This window comes from Syngnathus leptorhynchus, chromosome 20, assembly GCF_054491065.1.
Source record: "Syngnathus leptorhynchus isolate UIUO chromosome 20, UIUO_Slep, whole genome shotgun sequence".
Classification (NCBI taxonomy): domain Eukaryota; kingdom Metazoa; phylum Chordata; class Actinopteri; order Syngnathiformes; family Syngnathidae; genus Syngnathus; species Syngnathus leptorhynchus.
In genome coordinates, this window is record NC_141214.1 from 962,130 (window position 1) to 978,492 (window position 16,363).

Sequence of the window (16,363 nt, forward strand, 5' to 3'; positions counted from 1 at the left end):
AGTGATGCTTTTACGTGGAGAAAAAACAGCGGTAAAGCATTAATACTCTTTTCACTGGAGTCGCATTGTTTGAATTGAGTGGGCGTGTCATTTTGAACCGTGACTGTACCGTGCAGTGGAACCTTTATCGTACAATTAAATATGCTTTTGTAATCCCGCTAATGCGCAGCATCACTGCATGACCCTCACATGACCATCAATGTTGAATCGGAGTGTGTTTTGTTTTTTGTAACATTTAACTACATTTAAGTGGAAGTCATCCGTTTTGACTGAATATGTTGTTGCATCTTAAAATGAACATTGTTTCCCTTGAATAATTTTTTGGAGCCATTTCTAGTATTGCTTCTTTTTCTTTTCAAAAATCTGCAAAACATTTGCTTCAAGCGCTGAGGTTCGGCTGTCTTTTCAATATTTCATCTTGACTGTTGCATTACATCTCTCTCTCTCTCGGTCCTGATGTATTTGAAAATTTGTTTCATCAAAAAGTTCATGTCTTTTGCCTTTTATGACTGAAGGGAAAATCAGCAAACGCTCAGCAGGGCCGCCCGCCACTCATCTTTGAGGAGCCTGCACAAGCTAAATCAAGCTCTTTTTTTGGCGGTTGAGTGTCTCATGTCGCTCGCTGGTGCTAAAGCAATGAATACCATGATGGCTGTGAGTGATTTCTTTCCTTACTGGAGATGCTGTGTATTTGATCTGATCCTCAAATCCTCAGCCACTTCCTTACGGAAGGCAAAGAAGCGTTGATGAGATGGAGAACGGCGACGGCGCCGCCCGCCGCAGATGACAGACTTGATGATAACGATGAGGGTGGCAATTATTTTGATCAAATGGGATGAGATGTGACAGCAGGAGATGATATTCTCTGGTGGAGCTCAGGTGTGCCATTTCTCAAATGCACCATTTGGCTCTTCCGTCTCCCCACCAGTGTCCTTCGTTCAATATTTATAAGAGGCCATGCTCCCAGAATACTGATAAGATGCCTCGCTCTTTACCTTTCTCATTTTAAGACCACACTTTGCATTGCTCTTCTTTTATGAGTCAATACTTTTCAGGGCAGAGGTCCTTTGCCCTCCAACACAACAGCACTGGCAATTTGGGGAAAGAAAGGAAGAAAAAAAAGTTTGCACGTGTGTTGCGTTCATCCAAACGACTGGAGCGAATGTTCTGTGCAACAGCTCTCTGCTTTTATCACACTTGTGAGAGACATTAAGGAGTAGTTTGCTTTTATAGACTCCCTCTGCATCTCTCTAATGCTTCCAGCAGCTATCTCTGGCGTCATTCGTCAGAGCCTCAACTCCACTGACCCACCCACCTTTTTTTGAAATTGCAATGATTTGTTTTTCTGCAGCATTTCACTGCATTGACTCATTGCGGCGATGCTAGGGCAGACCAACACAAATCATGTAGCTCGGAGGCTATTAATCCTACAATTTGAATGTGAATTTGAAAACTACTCGAGTCGTACTTTAGACCCACCATGGCTGTGTGTTTGCCAAATGAAACAAGACGGCATTTGTAGTGCTATGATATCATTTGTATTGAAATAGATATTTTCTGGCAATCATGCACAACAAGGTTTGAGAGGAGGCAGACTGAGATAAGATAGAAGTGAGCAAGAGGAAAACAAGATCAGCGTACCAGCCACATATATATAAAAAGACACCCCTGCTCAATTCACTGAAAATCTATCAATACACTTTTTTTTTTGGGGGGGTTGATGACAGATTTATTTATTTATTTATTTTTTAATACACCCATGCAAGGTCTAGTTTGTAGCCTACCTACTGTAATAAGTGCTTGTTGCCTGGTTGTTAGTTTCAGATTGCTCCCTAATACACTCGTATTCCATTTTGTCACCTCCACTGCAAAGTAATGGATAAAGACCAAATAAGAGCCACGGGCTTTTGAGCTCATTAAGTGAAACCATCTCTGTAATCAATTTGTACCTTTTTTGCTCCAATGTTGTTAAACTGCATTTACTATGAGGAAGCCTTATTTGAAACACAGCTGTGAAGGGGGGAAGGAAGCGAGATACAAAGGGAATGCGAAGTGTGTCTTGATACGCAGTGAAACAGCCCGATGTCACTCTCTTCTTACTCCCCTCGGAATTTGAAATACCAATGCACCAGAGATGAAACATTGGCCCGCTTTTGTCTTGGCCTCCCCTGGGGATGGTGACAGCGAGAGGGAGGAGAAGAGCCATAATTAAGACACCTAAAGGACACTTCCCCCTGTGCCCTCCTCTCCTGTCACTCACTTCACACAAGTCACAGATAAGAGCACTTAGCATTGCTGGCGGCCGAGGGCTTGTCTTGGTATCTCTTTATCTGTTGCAGGAATGCAACCAAATACAATTATTATATATGGATGCATGTGAGTCTGTAGTCATAATGCACTATTCTAATTTTCTGAAAATGTTCCAATACTAATTTCAAGGGATTAAGATTAAAAGATTTACGTTAATAACCGGTTACTTCCGCTCATTAATATCACATTTAAATCAAGTGTTTGGGCATGAATAATTACCATAATTACCATTAATAATATGCTTTTTTTTTTTTTTGCTAAACTATTTATCCAAAATCCAAGGGGAATCTTGTTTAATGGTGCATCAAAACAATATATATATATTGTTTTAACCTTTCTAAAGGTTGCAAAGAGAGATTATCACCAATTTATGTGTAAAAGTACAAGAGCAAGGATTTGGAGCAATAAGTGAATAAGCCGTGTCTATTCTCCGTTTCTGCTTGTCCAGCTAGAGAAAGGGGAAATGATGAACAGAGTCAATGATAAGGGGTAAATGCAGTGTCTGGCTTTTGCAGATGCAAAGCTGTCAAGCCGCCACTCACCTGGCTCTCCACAGGCTGCCATTTTCCCCTTGAGCCAATCAGAGTGAATTACAGGAAGGGCACCCTCAATTGTGGTGTCTGTGTCAGAGAGGTAATTCCGTCTGACAGCTGCTTGCTTTCAGACAACAGCTAGTCTTTATGGAAATCATTCCAATTCTGGCCCAAGTTAGCCTTCTGCTGATAGCATTCCCAATTAGGACCGTTTTCTTTTAACGATCTTGCCAGATTCCTATTTTATCCCGGATAACAAAACAAAAACGACGGTTGACTTCCGTGACATCACAGCAAATCTTGTGAAACTTAGACCAATAGTTACTTGACGTTTAATTAAAAAAAATGACGGTTGACTTCCATGACATCACAGCAAATCTCATGAAACTTTTACTTAGTGCACAATAAAGGACCAGCTCCGCTATTTCATTCTGATGACAGAAACTGTGACAGCAAAGAAGAAAAACCTTGGCCAATAATCCGTTAACAACAAATGGAAAAACAGAATGTACACCAAGAAAGGTGCTACTTTTTGTGCTTATATATGAAAAGAAGCAATATAGTTTCATGATTGTGACAGTTTGAAGAGATTCCTATTATTTTCCACATTATTGTAATAACCAGAATTCAACCAAACAGGTGTAAATGTATTGCGGTTCCACTCGATCAATGGGTTACAAATAATCCCCAAATTATACTCACACTTTGGCCTTGTTATGATACATTTTAGGCTGATTCTGGCAGAGGTTTTAGGAGGAAGGATGTGTGGTGTTGTGACTAGCCTCATTAAAATGGCCAATATATAATAGGACTGCTGAAGGAACAGGAAACAACATAAAGACTCTGCCTGCCTGCCTGCCTGCCTGCCCTTCATTTCACATTACTGTGGGGAAATTATGCAAAAAGCATCATTAAAATGCCTCGATAAAGTGAACTGCAAATGTTTATGGTAACACAGCGCTTGCACCGGCCCATCAACTACTAGTCACATGCTTGGCGGGGTTTAACTCTGTGTTGGCTCGTCGTGTGTTTTTGTTGATTCTCGCCTCGTCCTTCCACTTCTTGTCCGTCCCTTTTGTCTCAAGGGGAATCTTTGCTGTCAATATCGCATTTATATTCGGCGCGGAAAGAATCTCCCTGCGGGTTGGCTACAGTCAGTCAGCAGTCTTCACATTATCCTTTAAAGGTGACTCCTCTGATGTTTTAGCAGCATTAAGAGAGTAGACCCTCACAGTTTGACACAACACCACCTGGTGACCTCTGGCTCAAAAGTGCTGTTACAGATGCTTGCTGACAACATCAGTTGTCTGCCTGCTTACTTCCCACCCTCAGGGCAGCGCCTAATTACGTGGATAATTCAGGGAATATATTGTGTCGTAAATACGACTTGGTAATTGGACAGATTTTTGGAAATCCAAGTGCTCGCTCAGCACTATCGCTCGCATCTTTATTTCCCTCAGCCTGCCATTGGGGTGTTTGTGTGTGGAGCGCTTGGAAGAGCCTTTGCCATGCCCTTGGCTCATTTCCACCTTCCTTACCTTGCTGTAATAGAATGCAATGGCCAAGCAATTTCAAACAACGTAGCAGTGTTTTAATGGAATGAAGATAAATGGCTGCACTGCAGTTTTGACATCGGATTACAAACAAGAATAAGTCACTGGAAAAAAAAGGCAATACCAAACGTCTAGTCAAGGCGAGCAGAAGCGCCCGCGAAGCCAAAGACACTTTGTGCCAAAACAGGTCATTCCGAGGGGCACAAAAACAGAAGCGGGTTAAAAAAACATGTCGATAAAAGTGGCATCATTAATTGAGTACGAAATGGCTCTAAGCAAACCTCATTTAGTGGCAATGATGGGCTGAATTTATACTCATCTGCTCAACAACATGAATGAAACAGGTGATGCTCCTTGCAATCTGCTGTCAAAACTCACTCATGCATGATTTGTTTTTATTTTGGCCAATGCTATCTTTGTTTTGTCTATGGCTAACTATTAAAACATGCATATCCAGGACTAAATAGCTACTGCATTATTGAAAGAAAAAAAAGAAAGAAGTTGTATAATCATCCTTCAGGCTGTCATTTTTCTGCAGCATAATTAGCTTGTACGGGCATAAACTGCCCTCCCCGCTCGTACTGCAGAACTTTTAGTTTTGAAGGACAAAGCCAGCGAGAGTGAGACAGACCATCTGACGACTCTGGCTCCCAAACACCTCCGCTGGTTTCCACTGTCTATGCCATCTAATTAGACTTCAATCATTTGCAGAAGCGCCGCTTGCGGTAAATGATTTCACCGAGCCGAGAGCAAAGCCGTGCCGAGCTGTGAGCTTGCGAGGGAAACCCAGAGACTAACTCGAAATCATTGTGAACTGGAGCGAATGGCAGATAAAGGTAGAAAGAAAGGTTTGGGAGATAAATGGAGCTGAGACAAAAATGTCTTCGTTAGACAATTGTGTGCTCCCGCCTAATGGAAAAAATAAACTATCTTTGAATACAGATTTTTATGGACGGATGGATAGAACTTTGATCTTCACACGTGCATGTCTGTATGACCAGCTTCCCAAATTCCTCCCAAATGGCCTCGCAGGCATGAAATAAAAAAAAATGGCAATGGTCGCTTTTTTCCCCAGCACAGCCACGCTGGCTTTGAAGCAAACACAAATATGGCATTTCCAGGCTGGATAATGGCCACACTGTGCAGTTATTAGAATCTCTTTGATGTGGCAACTGTGCCAACCTGCTCGCACTCTCTGCGAATTGATCCGGCTCAATTAGCCGGCCCGGAGAGACGACGTTCAAAGCCTCCACACTCAACCGTGACACATATCGGCCAGGTGAAGCGCTTTCAATTCATTTACGTACAAACTGTGACGAGCCTCGTGTGTTGGGGAAAAAAAATCACCGGAGCTGTCCGGTCAATTGTTAAGCAGCAGACGTTTGCTCACATTTCTTCTCATCTGCTTTGTGTCTTTATGTATTGAAGTACATGAGCACACAATGAGCCACCTCCTTTAGCCTGCTTACTTTTTGAATTGCCTGACCCATTTCAATTTGTCTTCATCAGTCATAGCAATTAGGTTGTCGATTAGATTTGGCCGTGCCGGCAGGCTCCCCCAACTTTTTCATGCATCCCATTATCTATCCTTCTCTAACCTGCCTGCTACGCAAGCACTCTTTGAGTAATCCCAGAATGTTTCCTTCATTGGATTTTATGCGAGTTTATTTCTTTCCTCAGGAGAGCTGTATTTTTATCTAGTCTAGTCCTGTTTTATCCATTTCATTATGCTGCTTGCCTTTGCTTAGAAATATGATGGCATTTTACGTCCGGCTGTTATAAAACCAAGGAAATGTGCAGCATCGTTGCTCACATTTTCCAATGGTGAGATGATGGCAATTAGTCTCAATCTGTGTAACTCTTCATTGAGAAGGTGCTCCGCTGAAGAGACCTATGGTGATACGCAAATGTTGTGATCAGCGCTTTCTACATTCTTCATTCTTCTACATGCAGACGGATGTGTTTTGTAGGCATAGCCGCTCTATGGTTTCAGCTTAATTGTACACAATTCATCAGTCAATACATCAATAGAGCATGTGTGAATGCCATTTTATGAACTCTGTGGTCACCGGAGCACAGCCCAATTGAACTGCTATTGAACCGGCTACATCAAAAAACTCCATGTGCATCATGAAAACACTAAATGAAGGAAAACAGCTTGAAGAGAAATGGTGCCTGGAGACCCGTGGACTATACGATTGCAAACATTAAGCCAGACCTATTCAAATGCTTCACATTTTTGACTTTGTGTGACACAAATGTTTACATTCCCAACATGAAGCAACCTTTTCGAACAGTGCAATTCTCTTTGCTTTGGATCGGTTAACGTTGGCCAGGGTTGTCCACCTACACACTCCCCCTCCCCTTCCTATACCCCCCGGGATGTCACGTTGAATTATTGCGACTCTTTCCATGTACACTGGTTTCAATCATATGTGAGTAGTGTGCGGGAGGACGACGTAGTCCAGGCTTTAGCTGAAGCGCTGTCTTGCCTCTTCCCTCTGAGGGTCGCTGAACCAGCCCAGTTTCTCAGTCTGAGCAAAGCCCATGTATCTGCTGTGTAACTAAAACGGCTAACGTGAAAACATATTCAACAACTTCAATCTGTGTATGCATGACTGTGTTGAAATCAAAGTCATAATTGCAGAATATAGGTGGGTGTAGTAGCTTTAGTGCTTGTAAAGCCATCTAATTACGCATCTAATCAAGTTCCATGATTTGCTATGACTTAAAATGAGGATGTTAATGATCAAAAATCAGTCGGTGCATGTCGTGTATTTTTTATTTTTAATAGTGCTGTTGTTTGAAGTCATTTTGAATGCCAGCAAAAAAAAAATTGGCAGTCATTATTTGAAACAGTTTCACCCTAAAGCAGCTTTGTCGTAATTTATGCCAGTATGGAAATTTGCACTCCAAAAGTTTCCCTCATTGATGAAACGCTAATGATTTGACTCTAATAGCCAAAAAGTCTTTTCTGACCTTTCATGCATAGTACAAGATAAGATGAGCCATCATTTTTCTCTGGTCTCTGAGGCCTTAAAACGTCAAGGTCAGTTGGAGTTTGCTGAAGCTCACAACAGTCACAACCTCCAAGACCTCAGGCCCCGTGGCGTAAACACAGGGAAGAATTAATGGAAGCAACCTCAGCACTTCCGAGGAGACATCCTGACGTACAGTATCTAGCCCACATGTTGTAAGCCTCCAGTATCCTCTCGGGTGATCACTTTGGACTTGTAGTTACAACTGAATTGATGATTCCTGCCTTTCTGACTGCTGGTTATCTTCACAAGTATTTCCTGTTTTTCTGTTTTTCTGGAGCCTATGTGAATCCTTCAGATCCTATATTCTGTTTCATCACCTACTTTCTATTTGTGCCGGTGCTTGTTTGTACATGACATTGCATTGGAGTGTTATCGCTGTACTCTTCATGCCATGTTAGTGTTGTTTATGTGATGGGTTATCGTGCCGCCATCTCGACTTTAATCATCGCGTTATCTGCTGGTTTATCCGTGCGTGGTTGTCCCTCGCGTTATCGCGTGCCGCAATCACGGTCATGACCTTTTTTTCCCTCAAACGCCACCTGAGAATCGTCTTGTTGAATGTTCCGTCCGTCACCCCCGCTTCTAACTTATTCCGACAGCTTCTGGGGTTTTGTAGCGTTTCTCGCCGAGTTGCACTATTGTGTGTCAAACATGTTTAGCTAGTTTGTTTCTAGCAGCCAGCGACTGTGATTTGTCTGCTGCCGTTATTGCATATGCCTGTATTTGCCTGCGCCGGCTGGATTGCGCTCGTGGCGTGATTTGTAGCAGATGGCTGTCTTATTCCACAGGAGAATGACAGCTGAAGACAGTTAATACTGAAAATGGTAGACGAGAGAGAAAAGAGAGGAAATACTAGGCACGATTACCATCGAGTCACTTTGAGGGGAGCTTCCACATGCATCGCTGTCCCTTCTAGCTGTGACATCCTGGAGATGGCAAAATGTCTCCAAGGCACATTTGTTTAGTCGTACATGCTCAAAGAATCATTTTGGAGCCGTCACAAAAAGCTTAACACTGAACCACGGCAAGCAGACGGGTTAGGAGTTGCTGCCATGTTAAATAATGATTGGTCCCTTTGTGTTGCTTTTGTTCATTACGCGACATCACTTCTAATCTCATCAGCCTGTTGAAAGTACAGTGGCTACAAAAGAGAGGTTATATGTTGTAGAGTGTCGTAAAACTTAAGTTGCAGTCCAGTGGGGTATTGTTGCATCAGAAACTTGATCTGATTGTGTTTCAAGCACGGATGAAAGCACATTTATAAGTCTATGGATCAAAGCTTTTTGTTTAATATCATGAAATGTTGAAAACTCAGTTGATCATGTCTTTTTGTCTCTTGTGACTTGAGGGTAGTCTATAAAAAAATGTGGCCTGGATTTGAAAAATGGCATGGCAAGTAGCATTTTTTTTTAGAAAAGTGAATCCAACTTTGGAATGAATAAGGACATATGGCACTGCTTTGAATTATTCGGACGGGATAGTCGATTAGCTTTCGGTCCGCAACACTGATTGGTCATAATGTCACCGTGATGGAGTGTGCGAACATGTTAATTACTGTTCAATGGCAATCTGTTGTTCTACACCTGAGTCCAATTGGCACACATTTTGAAGATTGTTTATTTCTTCAGCAAAGTGCCGCTCATAAAATGGCTGCATTAAAAAAAAAAAAAAAAAAAACATTTTCCCCACGGACATGTTGTAAAGGCAATAAATATTCTTCCTGTACACGTCCTGTTCGGTATCCGTACGCCCTCCTTTTTCGTCTTCCCTCCCGCCATGTAATTCATTTCTCCCGTATTCATCGAGAGCTTCATTGTCTAGTAATACCGAGATAAAAGGGCGTGGGGCTTTCTCTGGAGAATTTGTGTTTGATGCTTGAAGATGTAGTAGATTTACAGCAAGGCAACATCTTTTCTCCTGATAATCCACTTCAACAATCCCAGGACTGCAGCCTCCGTCCAAAACTGACAGCCACGTGTAGCCTAAAGCGTAGACCAGGGATAGCAGCCCGGGTGAGGGGGAGGCTATGTGTGTATGTGTGTAGGTTGCAGACATACACAAGGCGGCAAAGATGAGATCTGAAGAACCAGGGGGAAGTCTAGATGTGGCTGCAATCAAATTATTGGCCAATCAAGTCATAACATGAGTAATTCAAAGCTTACACTGACATCCCTAATCTGATTGCTTGGGCATTAAGGGCTCAAAGGGTGGCTCTTCATGACCATTCTCACTGGGGAATCTCGGGGTGGAAAGTGTGAGGAAATGAGAAATTGCTGAAATGAATTTATGAGCACAATGACGACTTTGTGTTAATAATCAGGCTTGTTTCTCTCTTGCCATCTGAATCACCCAATGGCAATATATCTCATTTGCTCAATTACTGAGTAAAGTTCTGATGTGTTTGTTCCCCTGGGACGAATTTGACTCATCCCTTTTGGTTTGGCATCTCATAAATCTTGACCTACCCAACTGCATTTGGATGATAGATGGATGAAGATGGAGGCCAGGCTGAGAGAAAGGTTGGATTTTCCAGCTTTTGACTGAGTACTAATCACGCTCGGCTTCAGCATCTTAAGAGCCAAAGCTTGGCATGTTTTAGCGCTGATTTGCATGTGGAGGGTTCCTGACTCGGTAAGCACCCTGTCGCTACAACCCCCTTCGTCTCACACACACACACACACACACACACACACACACACACACACACACACACACACACACACACACACACACACACACACACGCACACACACACACACACACACACACACACACACACACACACACACACACACTCGCTGGCGTATACGCATTGAAGAAACGGCTGCCAAGGGAACAGCTTGCCTGAGAGAGGGAGCGAGAAGAAAAGAAAAGAAGAAAAGAAAAGGCTGCACGAGAGGACAGGAAAGGCAAGGCAAGGCGAGGCAGTCCAAAGTCATCATGCCAGAGGTTACTTTATTTTTTTGTTCTGGACCCTTGAACTTTGACTTCCCCATCCTGATCCCCGTAGTAAATTCAGCCGCCGGAACTTGCGGCTGCAAATTAGCGGCGGAAGCCAACGATGTGTGTCGGCGTGTCCTCTGTCTGGGGAGTGTTGTTTTCTTGTTTAAACCCATATGCTTATGACTGGGTGACAGTCAGGCATCCATAAAAGGCTTATTGTGGTGCTAGCATAAATGAGCAATCACCCGTCTTTTCACAGTGCCGCTAATCAGCCTTCCCACAATATGTGGCCACGTTCCGCCTCATATATATTCTCGGCAACCGTTCCGACTCCCATCACTGCAGGCTGACTTAATCCGTTGTGCCAATATAGAAGCACTTGCACAAACCAAACACGCTCGTGATGGGGCTTTGACACTTAGCATGCACGGATGATGGAAGGTGTCCCTCCCAGTTGCTAATAAGGCCTTTCACTGCACCAGGAAGTGACAAGTAGTGACAAGGTGAGCGCCATGTTCCTAGTTAACACTCCAACCTATGAATAACCTCGTCACATCAGACATATGACCCTCCAATCGCGTGTGCCGCAAACAGTGCGGCACTTGTGAGCTCGGCTGCCAATCAAAGCGCGGAGAAACTTTAGGACACCTGCCAATTCATTCTACTGCGAAGGATGGTCGTTATTATTTTTTATCCCCCGAAAGTCTAGGAAGATGTTTATATGCTGATAGTGAACGATACAAAGAGTCAAATACAAAAGATCAAAACTCGCATCCAAATGCTCACATGAAATTTGACTTACATTGACTAGGCCACTCCCCTTTTTTTTTTTTCTTGCATCTCTTATGTATTTGTACAGTGATTGCGTTTCAAGCTTGATCATTGAATGAAGTCAAGCTACGGCTGTACTTGTCATGATGTAATTAAATACACGTCATATACTGGGGGAATTAATTGAGGAACCAGTTAGGAAATAGGATGCAATTCTTGCACGGACTCTGAAAAACTCAACTTCATCAAATCATTCCCGTATAATGCAAAACCGCAGTACGTTTGCGCCGCTCACATTAACAATTATGTGACGCACATTGTTTTTCAAAACATGCACATATTGGCCTCCGAGATTCTTCTGCATTAAGTCAGTAATGTCATCATTTATGAATGCAAAATCTATTTGAAACAAGGTTTATGCAGCTGTGTATGGCTACTATTCCCGTCCAATTTGTTCTGCAGGCCACAGCTTGAGAACTAGTTAAATGTCTGCCTAAATAATCCAAGAGCCTGTGCTCACCAATACAACAGCAATTAGGCTCAAGCGATGGGTCGATTTGTCTTTCAGAGGACGACGAGTAGCCACGCTGGCTGTTACGTGAGCCGGGCGCCTTTTCTCTCAGCAGGCTTTGGGTTGTGTAGGAAAGAAAAAGCCAGGGAGCCAATGCAGTAGCAGTTTAGCTGTGTCGAGTACATGTTGTGCAGATGTACCCGAGTGTCCTCTGTCAGACTTTTAATCACTTTAAAACGATTCAATCGCTTTTACTGCAGCAGAAGCGAATAGCATTCACTGTTTTTGCTGGCAGGGAAGGAAGGAAGAGAGCAAGACCAAGTGTATGATTCACAAGCTCCTTTGGCTACTATTCAGCCCACTTTCATTTCCTCTTCTCTTGCATCTCAATGATCTCTACAAAGGTACGTTTAATACCTAATTGCTCTCCCAGCTGCTGCTCTGTCTGGGTTTTGGAGTTGCTTTTAATTCAACCATAAGCACACATCTGAAATAATGCCGCTTTGTCCGAGCCATCCGTCAAATACATTTCAGTCCCTTTAATTGTGACTGCTCATGTCGAGAAGACGTTGACAGAAGACGGGATTAAAATTCTCCAAATGAATTTGCCCTGAAGTCAAGGCTGTAGATGATAAGACGCAAAGAAATTAATTATTAAAGACTATAATCAAGCAGATGCCTTGCAATTGTGCCCCTGATGAGCTGTGGCAATCAGAAAGGAAAAAGTAAATCATCTGATTGCACTTCTGTAGTAGCATCATTAAGTGACTGGGCGCACCCACCTTGTACATTACTCATTCATCTTTCTGTAATACAATAATACTGTAGTCTCTCTGCTTATAATATTCATGGTAGCAGTCATCACTTTGATTATGTCATGTCAACATTGCATGTACTTAGACTTGAGTAACAGCGACACGGGAAGAAAGATCAGAAGTATTGCTAATGTTTAAACATCTCCATTTGTGCACGTCCTTTGTCAATCTGCAGACTTGCAAACATAGCATTATTTTCCCATCATGCCACTGGGTGGTCATTTAAAAAAAATCAAGGGATTTCTTTACAATCAATAAAATGTGCGATTAACAATGAAATGAAAACGTGATTCATCACAATGAAATAGTCGCTTGACAGATCTGTGATCTTTGCTGATACCATTGTTCACATCAAACTTCCTTCTCTGACTAAAGTGCTTAGCTTGAATTGAATCTTCAAATGTCAAAGAAGAAAAAAAAGCTGTACTTTCAACAAAGTTTTAGTTCACCAAGATAAGTTAATGCCAGTCCAAAAAACCATTGACGGAAAACAGGCCACTAATGAAGGTCAAGCGAGTTCTGCCAACTCCTGCTTGGATAGAATACAAGGCCATTCATTCATGGAACAGATTAGCTCTTATGAGGACAACCCTGCAGGCCACTCTCCGTAGTAGTATTTTCAAAGCGTCTGGAAAAACTAGATTATATGTCTATTAGAATTGAGCAGCAAGACCGCAGTGTTACTTGTGATTATTATAAATCTCAAATAATTCTCCTCTTGACAGTTCTATTAAAAAACAGTTTGTCTCTCTCACCACAGTTGGAACGGCGCCTGAATGTGTGGCCAATTAAAGAAATCTGATTGAGGTCACAACACCGTTGCGTCCACTGACACAATATATCCAAATGCCAACGAGCTCTTTGCAAATGACTTCATTTATTTTTGTTAAGAGTTTATTGTTCTGGTGTTACATGTTAAACACAATCACGTGTGCACATGCCCCCCACCCCATCCCCACCCCTCCCTCCATCACTCACACGAGCAGATCATATCCATGCACATAATACGCACGTTTGCTAATGCAATTACTGCACATGTACGCGTATCCCCTCGCATTTGAATGAGCTCCTAAGGACTGCTTGCTTTTCCACGTTATTGCAAAGAAGCCAAAAATATCATCTGCGAATCTCGCAGCCTAGGACAATCCTGGAAGCCATCCATTCAGCTTGAAAAGAACAAAGACTAACATGTGACCGGGAAGGGTCAAAACTGATATACGAGGAGAGACCAACTTGTTTTAAGGACCGTGCTTCTTTCAGAGTACGCTTATTTATATTCCTTAAGTAAAAATACAAGCGTGTGCGCCGCAATAATTAGTACCGTCCCCACCGCGGGGAGAGGTGACATGTGCGGCACCATTAAAACACATTGCAGGGACAACAAACAGCGAGACGCAGCTTTGTTTTGCTGACAACGATTCCTCTCCCGCTGTACTCCATATCCTATCGCTACGGTGGAGAACTTTGAAGCTGGTAGGTCACAGGTTTGATGTCCGACTGTGGGTGTGTCAAAAAAATGCAACTAGTTGTTAGTGTGTTTCCTGGCTATTGTCCAGGCGCCCTTGAGAAAGTCACAGTCAGTCGCCCACCCCCACAGCTCAAGTGGTGGAACACTATTTGCACGCCTCTTTACTCTGAATGTGTCTGCCGTCGTCCGTGTGTAATGCCACATCAAATATAAAGTACATTGTACCTTGAATTTAACCTTGAGGGACTGCAAAGAATTAAGAAGAGACCATTACACAAATTTAACAAACGGCTTTGCGTTAACTCTGGCTGGTGAAACGAGTCGCTCTCATCAGCTTGACCTCCATGTTTTTCCCAGGTAGATGTGAAAATATTTTGCACTTCCTGTTTTGTTTAAACAGCGACAATCGCCACATCGAGCACTGTCTTCCATTTTCGTTATCACTGCAATAAAAAGGACGGTATCAAAATGCCATAAATCGTGACGTGACAGCTTCCCAATTTTCCTACGGATCAGCGGATTTCTGGACTCTTTAGTTTAAATCTCAACTCTGATCTTTCCAATGTTACAACTAGTTTGCAGAAAGATCTTTTCTTTTGCCATTACATAGATTCGCAAGGTCGTTAAAAATCGTATTTATCGATTTGGAAAAATCAAATGAAGGATTTTTGATACATAGCAAAACACAAAAATACACTGACAGGACAACACACACACACACACACACACACACACACACACACACACACACACACGGGCAGGGGTCGAGCGGGGGAGTAAAATTATGCCGAGTTAGCTGGCAAGCAATGTTTGTGCTAATGAAGCTCCCTGTCCACAACTTGCTGATGACTGGATTCTTCTACCACAAAGGTCTGCTACATAATTTGAATCTTGAAGCAGGTGTAGCCTGTGGTTGGCCTCTGTAATGAGCTCAAATCGAGACCAAATAGAAACAACATAGTCTAGAATATTGCTCGACCAAGACTGCCGGAATATTTTAGAAATGTAAATTCATAATTCATGATGTCACCAAAGGGAAGGGTGCTATTTGTTTGACTGTTAAAATTGAATCTTTTCCCACTTTCATTATCTGGCTTTGGGCTGCGTTTGTTTTAAATCTCTGTCATTGTGTTCAAGTAAGCCCCTTAACACCTTTGTTTTCAAACTCCGTCGCTCCACAAATACATCCAATTTCTCCCTTTCACGACAAGTAAAGGCCCGGCCCAGCCCGGCCCGGCCCGGCTTGTTTATTGCACATCCGCTTGTCATGTCTCCCAGGAGTTGATACACACAGAGTTGCGGCTGACCTTACAGAAGTTTTTGTTGTTCCGAAGTACACGCACTCACTCAAGAGAGATCACACACACAGTGACATACACACATGTGGCCACGTCCGCCTATATGGCACAGTGAAGAGTAATTAGTTAGTGCCCCCAGGACTCTGACGGGATCTTTGTGACAAGAGGAAAGGGCAGGGTGACATTTTTCCGTCGGCTACGTGCTGCAGTAATCATGCAATACGCTTCAGAATATTACCAGAGAAGTTTGGAGTTCAATTCCCACCAGCTATTTCAGCACAATGTTTAAATCATAGGTGTCAAACTCGAGGCAGGCGGGCCAGATACGGCCCACTAAATCATTTTATGTGGCCAGCAAAGGCAAAACCTCATGTGTCAAGACTGAAATGACAAATTGCCTTTATGAAATGGATGAACTCTCACCATGGGACACATTTGAGTTTGCAAGCGATTGTTTCTTTGAGATGTTGTGGAAGAAAGCAGCCTTCGGGAATGGGAAGAAAAGGAAAATATAGAACTGATATAGAAGGTGGCAGATGGTAACGACCGATAAAAAGAGCAAGCTGCACTCTTTTAATCCTATCTTAATTTTTCCCAGTAAATAAACACAACGGTAATGGCAGTCGTTAGCCGGATTTACTGCTCAGAGTAAAATACTTCGAAGACGCTCTCTCGCTCAGATCAAATATTGGACTACACCCTTTACGACTAATGAATGGCATATCCTATGCTACTCGCTTTAGATTTATTCCCCAAACAACCTGATGGATGGAGCAAGTTCATGACTAAATGGCCGCCCACAAGCTCATCAATGCTATGACCTCATCACTGGAAGACTGGCACGGGCTCAACCTATTTAAGTCTGCGCGGCCATGGTCATCTTAGGTTCTCTGGTTTTGCACTCATTGCTGAGCTTATAAATGTTATTGTTGTCATCTCTTCTAATTTGGTCCTTCGTCGCCACCTTCACCCAGGTTTTCTTTGCAGTTTTTAGTCCTTAGTGACACTTTTGACATGTTTTTATTTTGCACTCGACATATACTCCATCAATCTAAACAAATAAAATCAAACAATAATATCATGAACAGCAAATAATACATATCGAAAGAATTTCACACAT

The 16,363-nt window shown here is 42.7% G+C and overlaps 1 protein-coding gene across 6 annotated transcripts in view; it reads left to right on the forward strand.

Annotated features, from left to right (window-relative positions):
- rbms3 (RNA binding motif, single stranded interacting protein) overlaps nt 1–16,363 on the forward strand; it is a 146,025-nt gene that overhangs the window by 66,450 nt on the left and 63,212 nt on the right. The window lies entirely within an intron of this gene.